Raw genomic sequence first — 11,173 nt, forward strand, 5'->3', positions numbered from 1 at the left:
CTTCTCTTGTTTATCTGTGGTCAGTAAGGATGAACTGTTGTATTGATTGCCATCTTGGTCGCTACCTAACTAGAATTAACACAAGCTACAGTAACTAACAGATGAGTACTTCTGTGTTGCTGTGCGTTTTTGGGTGAATCTACTTTAGTCCATTAGAGGGTGCTTGACATAAGTAACATGTAACAGTGAAATTAAGAAATCATCAATCATCAATCAGGCCTTTCACCTGGTGCTTTGTTTAATTGCTGTCTCCGGTCAAGTGCAAAGTGCAGTTTGTCCGTCACATTCTGCTGTCACATCAATACCCGGTGCCCAGTCTAAAGGATGAAATTTCTTCCAAGCTGGTAGTCATGAAAAGAGTCCAATTGGTAGCAAGGTGTTTTTCTCCACCACTGAATACCTGATTTCATGTCTGTTGAGCTTCCTGCTTATGTAAAAAAAAAAAAACAGGCTGGGGACTACCTGGTTCCCTGTAGTCATTTGTATCTGGGACTTGATCAGTGGATCGATGCCTTAGTGCATCTTGTCTTTCTGTAGGACCTGCATTTAGAGCTGGACTTACAACGTTCAGTGGGGGGGACATAGGCATCGCTGTAACAGACAAGACCAGGACTGACTGCAATACTACTGGGTCTGACTGAACACTCACACACTCTGTCTTCTCCAATGCTGGTGGGGCTGGGATTTCCCTTGTCTTAAACCTGTTCATCACTCCACATGACCTACTCCCGCTCTCCTGGATTAGATCCACTCGAATGGGAAAATCTATCCCCAGAAACATAGGATACGGCACCTCTGGAGCTAGTGCCACTTCCATGACGTGAGGTTGGTTTTAAACTTCTATGTAGACCTCAACTGTGGGCACCTCTGAACTATGGCATCTCAAAGGACCGGAATCGCTGACAATAGTTTTGTCAATCTCTGTTGATTTCATACTTTTTCAGTACAGCAGCCTTCACCAAGTCATAGTTTCCTGTATCTGTAGGGTCAATTGCAACAAAAGCACTTCTAGCCTTCCCTGTCAACAGTGGAATCAGATGGACAGCCCACTCTTGCCATAGCCAGATGCAAATCCTTGCTTTTCTCTTAAGAGTGTTGATAAAATGCATCAGAATCTTAAAGTATTTGTTCCTTTTATTTGTTTGCTTGGGTTGTTCTATTGGCAGTCCTGGCAACCTTCAGGTCCAAATGGAGTTGTGTGACATGATTCTGCATATTGTACTTATGGTCCTGCTTTGCAGTTTCCTCATCCTGTCTTTTATCTCTCTCCATCTGCAGGTGCATGAAACTTTCAAACATCCAAGCCAAGGAGACAAGACTGGACCTGATTGAACCCAAGGTTGTTTCCTTACTGGAAGTCATCTTCATCCAGTGGCAACTTCTTCCTCATCAGCTTCTGGCTGCTGCTGTTGGGTTTCTTTCTTTCTTTCTTTCTTTCTTTCTTTCTTTCTTTCTTTCTTTCTTTCTTTCACATTTACGTCAAAACAAACCGTGGTGACAGAACTCAAGAGGCCGTCACCACAGGCTTACTTACTTAATTAAGGTTTGCTTAAAGTTGCTTTAAGATTCCCTTTTTTATGGAGTACATGCCTTGTGCAGATTACAGCCTGGTCTGCACTTTAGCAGTGGTAATGAGGCCGTGGTAAGGCTAGAGATTGAACCAGCCATCCTTTATGGTCTCAAGCTCATTTCTCTAACCTTTAGGCCACCACCGTCACACACAAATCTCCATTTCTCCATTTCTTGTACTATGTAGTAGTAAGAGACTTCAATGAGTTATTCAATTGGTGTGCAGTTTATGACAAATATAACAGTAGGAGTAAAGCAGTAATCATATTACTCACACAATAGTGGTACAACCGCCACCACTTCTGTTACTGTGTTCCTGCTCTAACCAAAATATGAATAGCAGCTGGGGATTCACAGGCCTTGGTTTGTTGTCATTCTAACTCTGCAGTTCAGCTTCCATATAAAGCTCTCGCTTCCCACTTCACTGGCTGATGATGAGTGACAGCATCCCTGATTCCCAGACTACAGAGCTGGCCAGCAAGGAGAGACGAGGGTGGGCTGAGATGCCAGCAAGCTGGATCAGGGCACATGTTCTGGATGATTTGGTACAGGCTGCACCCAATGGCCATGAACAAATCACTGCCTCTCTGCTTCCTGATGATGGACCATTTGCTTTCCTTATTTTAGCGTTAACAGACAAGGAATGTTCGATCCAAGTCTGGAAGAGCTCTGGGTAAAATTAACCCCTGTAGGTCTTATTTCACCATGAGACTGTTGATGGTGCAATGATGTTAATGGTAGCAGAGTGAGGATAAGCAATAAGATGGAATATGTCATCAGGAAGAATTATATATTAAGATAAAATGTGCCTAAATATCAACCCTTGATCTGTCAGTGTGAATAATGGCTGTGTTGTGATAGCGTCCATAGGACGGAGCGTGCCTCATTAATCTCTCAGAGCTCCAGCATGGGGCGTCACTCCATCATATAGAGCAGAGCAGAGCAGAGCGGAGCACAGAGAGGTATGAAAGCTTAAGTCAAACCAGCTCTTACTCATTTCCCCCTGCACCAATTAACCTCAACTCTTTCCCCTCTTTCCTACAAATGCGCTGGCAATGCAACAGTTTTCCTAATGTAGATACAACCACCATCCAAGTTTATGCTATCATCTGTTCTAATTGTAATTCAATGGAGGGAAAGGCATTTTCTCTCTCAAACATGTCCACATTCAGGTAGACTTGTAGACTCTACTTTAAGGGCTTGATAGCACTCCAACAATGTATCAAAAGAAAATAAGAACCATAAGAGTGTTGACGCACGAGGGCAAAACAGTAATGATCCCGGTGAAGGAACTTAATAGTTTTGGTTTTTTAATCCCCCCTCTCGAAAGGAAAAATAGCTCAATTTGGGCTGTAAGGAAACCGGACCGGTCCTGATCTTGGATGGAATCAGCGTCTAACAACAAAACAAATTTGCATCAATTCTGCTTTTTTTTTCTGGGAGAAAAATCTTGCAGAAGCTTTCCAGAGGTATAAACAGCGCAATTATTGGCAAAGAGACACCATGAAGGTAACTTTAGCCTTCTGACGACTAAGCATCATTCGGCATGTGATATGTATTATTTACCAAGATCGTCCAAGTGTTACATTGCTGTATGATACATCTGGCCTAATGTGAGCAGGCAGTGGCAATTGAGATTATTGAACTGGACTTAAGTGTCTCAGTGGCCATAGGGAAAGTAAACTTTATTGGACATTGCAGAATTTGATAGCTTAAAGAAGAACATTTCTCCTCTTTCTGTTGGCTGTTGTGGATTTGATGATGTACAGCTCCTGTTTTCAAAGTGTTGCCACTCCAGTAATTCTAGCTAAGGACTGTGTTACATAATACAGTGCAATTGGAAGACACTTCATTCCCTCCGTCAAGAAGGTTATGTTGTCACTTTTGTCATTGTTTGTTAGATTTTTAGCAGGGGGGTATTACAAAGGTTGTTCTGACAAAACTTTGTGGAAAGATGTGACATGGCCATTTCTTGACATTGTCACATAACAACATTTTGACAAGTAACACGCATATTGAGTATAATTATACCCGGAGATGCTATCAATAGGTGCAGTTTCTTGTGCTCACGAAAACTAAAATACTGTGTATGCTTGGGCAGGAGGTACAAATATGGCAACAAACACAAATATTTAGCTGAAATGATGCAGATTCAATGTCATGCAGAGGGATTTGATATATCAGAGTTACACAGATAGATAAAGACAATAGTAAAATCAGTTTATTATTACAACAAGGCAAATTTAGCGTAGTTTAAAATATGGATGCCTTTTAACATTTGTATGTATTAACTTAGTACATTGATATAACTGTAAAAACATCATATGTTCTTATTTTCTTAAACTACTATAATCGAAGAAGCGTCTGTTTCTGTTTGTGTGCTTGCTGTTTGTGTTGAATTCCATTCCTACAATCCCCATCAAACTTGCCAACAACATTAGTTCAGGGGTTTGGTATTTGCATCGTATGCTTTTCATTTCATTCACATAAAATTACCAGTTTTGTTTTTTATTTTTCGAAATGATAGTAGTGAGAGACATGAATGGAACCACCCTAGCATCCCCCCTATAATGACATGACGAATGATGTCACAGTTCACATATTTGGGGGAAGATGAAATTAAACACGGTGGGAGTGAAGTTCAAGTCCAGATTTCTCCAAAATACATGGCGAAGGATGTGGGGACAATGGTTGCTTGAACTTTCACTGACCTCCAGAGTGGATGTGGTGACAAAGAGAACTTTCACAAACACTGCATACACTCCTCTGAACAAGGATCGAAGAGACATCAACAACACATGCTTGGTGTTATGGAATACCTGACCATAACAATGAAATGCTTAGGAACCAATTGAATTCTCAAGAATGGCACCAGGATGGTGGTGATGCAGAAGATGGACAGGGTGATTGAGTGTGTGATTGCTGTTGGGACAAACAGGTCAAATGATCTTCCTGCGAAGGATTCCTCAACCATGACAGAAAGGATGAGCTTCTCTTCAACTTTTTCAGCTGCAGTTCCCTGTCAGACTGGCTTTCAGTAACCATTAACAAAGGTCAGGGGTGAGATTGAGAGTTTGGCATCCAAATCCCTTGGCCTGTTTGCTCACATCCAGCTCTACCCAGCCGTCTCCAGGGGAAAGAGAGCCAGCAGTGTGAAAGTTTTCATTGAAGGTGGTGAGGAAAGCACCCGATGGGCTAGTTTGTATAATAGTATAATTTTCAATTTTTGTTTTGGGAAGGTATTAAGTCTTTCCAAGTCAAAAGTCTAAGTGAAGCCACAAATCAGTGGTGTCAAAGTCAACGCGGAAGTCAAGTCGAGTCTGAAGTCTGCAAACTCCTCAATGTCATTATCCATTTATGGTGAAGAACCATATGAAATGTCAGATGTGTTTATTTCATATCCCATATTCGTCTTCTTCTTTGTCAAACAAATGAGTCTTCTCTCAGTTCCATTTGATGCATAAGTGATTAATAATTAAGAATGGACAAAGTGGATCACTGCCAATATTGATTGTTATTCACACAGCTCTCTAATGTGTTACAGACTGATGGTGGAAATCCTGCATGCGGCACCTACATATGCAGCCGATGTATTTTTCATATTTTTCCACTTTGACTGAAGAGGAATATGTGGTGAAATTGGACTCCATGGTTTGGCTCTCAAGCAAGTGAAGACAATTCTGCACAATTTAGCCAAGACTAATAGAAAGAGAAGGTCACAGGGGCAACCATCATTTCATTTATTAACAGTGTTATTCATTATAGGAAAATCTAATGATTTATATCTTAGAATTTATACATACGCTATATTGGATTAGAGAATCTTGATGTTGGATGCATATAGCTTATGAATTCAATTTCCTTAGTGGCACTATAAATATCTGGATGTTCTTAAAATAGGGAAATACATGATTACGATTTGCTATATTCACAGCCCAGATGTACAAAGTGTCTAATAAAGTATTTATAGGTATTGGATTTGAAGTCTTCTTATACTGGCAGCGATTCAAACAATTCATTTTGTCCAGGACACTAAACATGCTGTATTTGCTGATCCTTTAACTTCCCTACCTGGAAGTCCTGGCAGAAACTGGCTCCAAGACCTAAAACGGGTAAAAACTGCATGAATAGAAGATTCTGTTTTTTGGTTTTACAAAACTACGTACATGTCTGAGTAATGCTACAGTCGCTGCCAACAAACTGGAGAAGCAGTTTGTCGTTGTGCCGTGGCTCGTGTTGTACAAAGGCCAACGCTGTGGAATGAGGACTCTGCTGCTGTCTGGGAGATAGAGACTGAGTGGAACCCATCACTATTACCTTGGCTGTTTGTGGTCGTCCACCCGCCATATCCCTCTCGCCACAAGCAGATGGTAGCGTCACAAGCCTGCCAAGTTTAGACTGACAGAATGTGTGTCTGATGCAACTATTCATTTGTGCGTATGTGTGAGTGTGACCACACATAAAATTGTATGTGGCAATAACACGGTAACGCCGATTTCCTTCCATCACGAAAGGCTGGAAGAAGATTTCTCTGCAACACAGGATGGATACTTATATGGCACTTTATAGATCATGTCAGAGAAAAAGAATGATGGTCACTGACTGGCTATATGCGAGAAAGGATGTAATATGGTAACCTTACTGTAATGCAAAATGAGACGCAGTCAAAGCAGGTCAGGAGACCACATTGCATGTCAGTATGTGCTGCAGATGGAAGTCTGAATCGCTGATGCTGTGATTTACACATATCAAACAACAGCAGACTGAGGACAGCTATGCTTTCATTGGAGATCTTTGTGTTTTTAAGAATGACCAACTGTATGGGAGACAGTTTGGAGACGTATGGCTACCATGAGGAGGGAAGAACCAGCCAGATGATAAATTAAAACCATGCATGGGCCACGGCTCTTTTGAACACATATGGATGCGATTAATATTGAAATTACTAAAAAAATGAAAATGTCACGGTTTCAAACAAGATGATGAATTAAGTCGAGTGGATTATATTGTCACAGGTAGAGGGATTTGTCCAGACTGAATTACATGATAATCAAGATTCAGTGACAGAAGTGTTCATACATCAAAGCAGTAATGTGGAGGAATATGTGTCATGTGTCCCATTATTCCCAGTTAGAATGAGGTTTGGCACAACACCATGGAACTCCTTTGATTCCAGTACAGAATAATAGTGTTTACCATGCGCGGATGATGTCATGTCAGTTTAGACAAGGATGAGACATTTCTGAGGACTTCTGGATTACAAGAACATGTTATATCCTGCACTGAAACAAAACTGCAGTACGGGAATGTGTTTTATTTTCATTTAAAATACGTAATAATAATATTTTATTTACATTTTATCAAGCACATTCTGCACAAGGTCTTGATTTAATTTAATATTCTAATGCAATAATATGTGAAAACAAGAATGCTTTGCTAAATTCCCAAAATAAGAACAATTTTAAGTAAATTTAATAAGTCTGTTATCAAGATCCAGAGGTCTAATTTTCTTTACAAAAAAAGAAAAGAAAAGAGAGAAGAAATCTACCAGTACAGTGAGAATATCTCCAAAACAAATCATATGTTCTTAAACAGACAGCATGAGGCAAATTCACAAACATTTTTCTGCACTTTTTTCATTAACTGACTGTATCTTTCACAGCTTTAACCTGAACCCTCAACTCTGACAGTATTTTATAATGGATCACCTTTTATGCCTGTTTTTTTTTTTTAAATGGAATGACATGATTTCTTTACATAATGCTTGGACATTTAGATAGATAGTTGTCACTAGCTTGCAACATATTGTGCTTGTTTACAACAGCCATTCCTTTACATTGTGTTTGTGTTCATTAAACAATGTAAAACTGTGTCTTTACTCCACATCAACCCTCCCCTACATCTGCATCCACCCAGCGTGTGTTGCATCTCTTTCAGGGAATAATCTCTGTGGTTGCCATTAACATTCACCCAGGAAGCTCAATCAGAAGCCAATTTCATTTCTCCCTCCTTTTGTAATTAGGCCCCAGGCCCTGTGTGGGGTAAACCCAGGCATTCTGGCTGAGAAGATACTCTGAAAAGGGGATTTGTGGTCTGGGAAGCCTGGACTGGAAAAAACAACAGTCTATTGAAGCTGGCATCGTGGCCCTCTGTGATTTGACACATGCCCTGTGCTGTGACAGTTTGCAGTCAGTATGCAGCCTCAACATGTGCAGGGCCCGGGTCTGCTAGAGAGCCTGGAGCTGAGAGGCAGACCAGAGAATCTACTCTGGAGGAGGGTCGCAGCCGTGGAGCATCCTGGTTAAGAGAGTGGGGAGCACAAGCACTCCCTGAACGCAGCATTTTAATGCCATAGTTTTTTTGCTGGAATTACCACATACACACACACACACGCGTGCACAAAGACATGCATGCACATTGTCTGTGCATTCAGAATGAGTTTCATAACCACACGTTCCCTCTCTCACACACAGACACACTTTACTCTGAGATGTTCTCTTGCGTTGAGAGGAAATGATTTCCCAGTATTGTAAGTCCTTGGAGAAAAAGTGAAGTTTGCATTGTGTAGAGAAACTTAAGGCTGAATCAACCAGGAGACATGCAATGACCAGAAAACATGAGACTTCGCCAAATGACCTTACTGCTTCCAATGCTGCATGTTATTATGCAAATCAAATCTTCTGTTTTTGAGGACTATTCATAAGTACAATACTGTAGAGTAAATTCAATTTTCAGAGACTTTGTTCTTGTATCTTTTTTTTTTATCTCAGAGGAACATGTTGTTCTTGTTATTCCAGTACATTTATCTGATGGCTGTGGAACCAAAAAACGTAATTCAACATGACTTAGGCGCATACGACTAAATATAAACGAGACCACTCTTTACAATGTTTACTTTTAAGACTTGAGTTAATGTTACTGATAAAACATATTAACTTCTACTTTGAATGCAAACCTTTACTCAAGTATGTCGCAGTTGTGCTTCTATTTGTTTTTATTTAATAAAGGGACTTGAGTATGACTTCCACTCCGATTTGCCTTAATGTCAGTATGGAGGAATGAATGAGACATGGATGCACTACTTTCCAAATGATGCTGATGAATGCACGCTTGTCAAACACAACCTTACATAGAATTGATTTTATCATAAAGTGAATGTGAACGGCACAAGCCAGTAATGCAATGCAAAAGCTGTACGCTTGCATTAGTGTGGTGTGTCTTAATATTCCAAACTAAACGAGAGTGATCAGAAGTGTGGAAGTGCTTTAGGTTGTCGATTATTGTGAATGCTTTGGTTTAGAGGCTCATTGAGTCCTGAGAATGCAGAAGCAGTTATTTGACGGCCCTCTCCTTTACACGTCAGGTGTTGTTTGAGCGATCCATCCTCACTCGTCCATTTCTGTGCTCCTCATCACGATTCCCAGAAATAAAGGGAGTGGGTCAGCTTGTAGCCAAAACACTATCACCAGACCGGGTTGTGCGGCTGGACAGGGCAGGATTTAGCACTGCATGCCTCATCCATCTTTAGAACTCCCAGCCTCTCCCCCAAAACAGACAGAGATGGATGAGCTAGCTGGAGCTCCACTCTCTCTTTTCCACTCACTCCCTCACCTTGGGAAACTTCCCTGCCCTAGTCCTGAGCATCACAGAGGGCTTTGCTCCTCCCTCTATCTTGCAGCTTTCCATTTTATTGTTCCTCTCACTGAGTTCTTTGCTTCTACCTACCACCTCTTCATCCAGTTCTTTCAATAAAAACAGATGTGCGGAACAGCAGCAACTCACAAGCATCGACTCATCACTGTGTTCTGACAATCATGTGGTTTAGAGCCATGACAGGCAGTTGGGTAGTCCTGACGTTCATGCCTCTTGCCCTGGCAGTTTGAAATATCGGTCTACAAAGTAATAACAGCAGCGGCAAAATGTTGTTCCCCTTCGAAATGGAGACATCTGTTGTATCAGGAAATCGAAATAATCTAATTAAATTGCACAAACTGGACAACAGTGCAGTGCTTGATTGTTATGAACAATTTTAAATATTTAAGGGGCAGACCTCAGTAAGAATGCATATATTACCAAAGAAATATTGTCATGTCGTACTCAGTGTGGACCGGTCAGGCCGGTTTTAATGAATTGGCTGATAAGGGGATGTTTAATTCTCTGTGTAATCTTATCATCACAGAGCTCATCCGGTTCAGATGACCTGGCTAAAGCAGAGCAGCCAAAGTCAAGCAAACCTTTTCCTGGGGCTAATCTCACAGGGAATCCAGGATTACGTGGAACCATAACAAACACACGCACATCCTAATATGAGCCTATGTCGTAGTAGTGTTTGAGGAGTCTCTTCTCTTTCCAGTGTCCCATAGAATCTGAAAAGGAGGTAACACAGCAGCTGGTGGGGTTGTAAAGATTGAGGTGGGAAGCAATGCAAAGTCTTATTCTAATTTAACATCAATGTGGACCATCTGAGCCATCACACTTGTTGTCTCTACATGCATATGTTTAGACAGCTCAGCTGAACGGAGGGAGATATTTATCATGACTAATAAATGATGCATAGCCACATTGTTTTCCCTGTTACATCCAGAACATGAGAGCTAGAAGCAGGTTAGAAATATCTTTACGTTCAGGTTGTGTTAACAGCATGATAGGACCGTCTCTGCCTGCTCCAGGTGCAGACTGTCTACTCCAGTCATAAGTTCTTCTCCCAGACTACAGATGGCACTATTGCCTCAGTGTGGTGGGCACTGTATACCTATACTATACAGCCAACACTCATCAGACTGATTGACATTTATTCCTATTTTATAAATCCATCAATGACCTTTGCAAGTTCAGACACGTTTACACAGGAGCCACATCTGAAAGGTCTAAAATCATGTTCAAATCAAATGGTGTTCAGTCTGGGACTCGTCACCAGCTTCATTTAGCCTCAGACCTTTCCTATAAAAAATAAGTCTGGTTTATGCTCATATGTCCCCTGACTTCCATCGGGTCCACCAGATTGGTTGAGGCAAATCAAATGCAGACAAATTCATCCACTGACCAAGGCCAGAAAACATTAAAAACATGAGAAAATGGCTTTCCACACTCCCAGCTTTGAGCTTGTGACCTCTCAATTTAAAAGCTATCCAAAAAAAGACCATAAACTCAACGCTCAAGTTTTCCATCAGTCTAAGTGAAATTATGAGACAATTGCAGCGACTTAATAAACAAAGAAATGGAAGTAACAGCTGAGCCTGTACGGGTGAGCGACAATTAAGATGTTCATTTGGATGAAAAGCAATTCAACAATTACAGAACCAAGTCGAAGGCTCTAACAGTAGAGGAAACCGGCGGCTGCACTAAGATGTCTTTCCTCCCCACCATCATAAACGTTCCCAGATTCACGAATAGGATTTTTTTTTTCGACACTTGTGGCGTGTTAATTACTGGCAGCCATTTCTGAGGTTCGCTAAACTAAAATGACAGAGGTGTGTTCAGTGTGCTGAAGTTGGTTCAGCTGCTGTCCAGGATAATTGAAAGGTGGGATTTCCCAGCTGGAATCACTGGGAAAGAAGAGGCTGTTTTTTTATGTCCTTGTTTCTGCTGACTTCAAAATGACAAA

The sequence above is a fragment of the Genypterus blacodes genome, unplaced genomic scaffold (genome assembly GCF_046128005.1).
Source record: "Genypterus blacodes isolate CSIRO-AG114 ecotype Tasmania unplaced genomic scaffold, CSIRO-AGI_Gbla_v1 ptg000052l_1, whole genome shotgun sequence".
In the NCBI taxonomy this organism is placed as follows: Eukaryota; Metazoa; Chordata; class Actinopteri; order Ophidiiformes; family Ophidiidae; genus Genypterus; species Genypterus blacodes.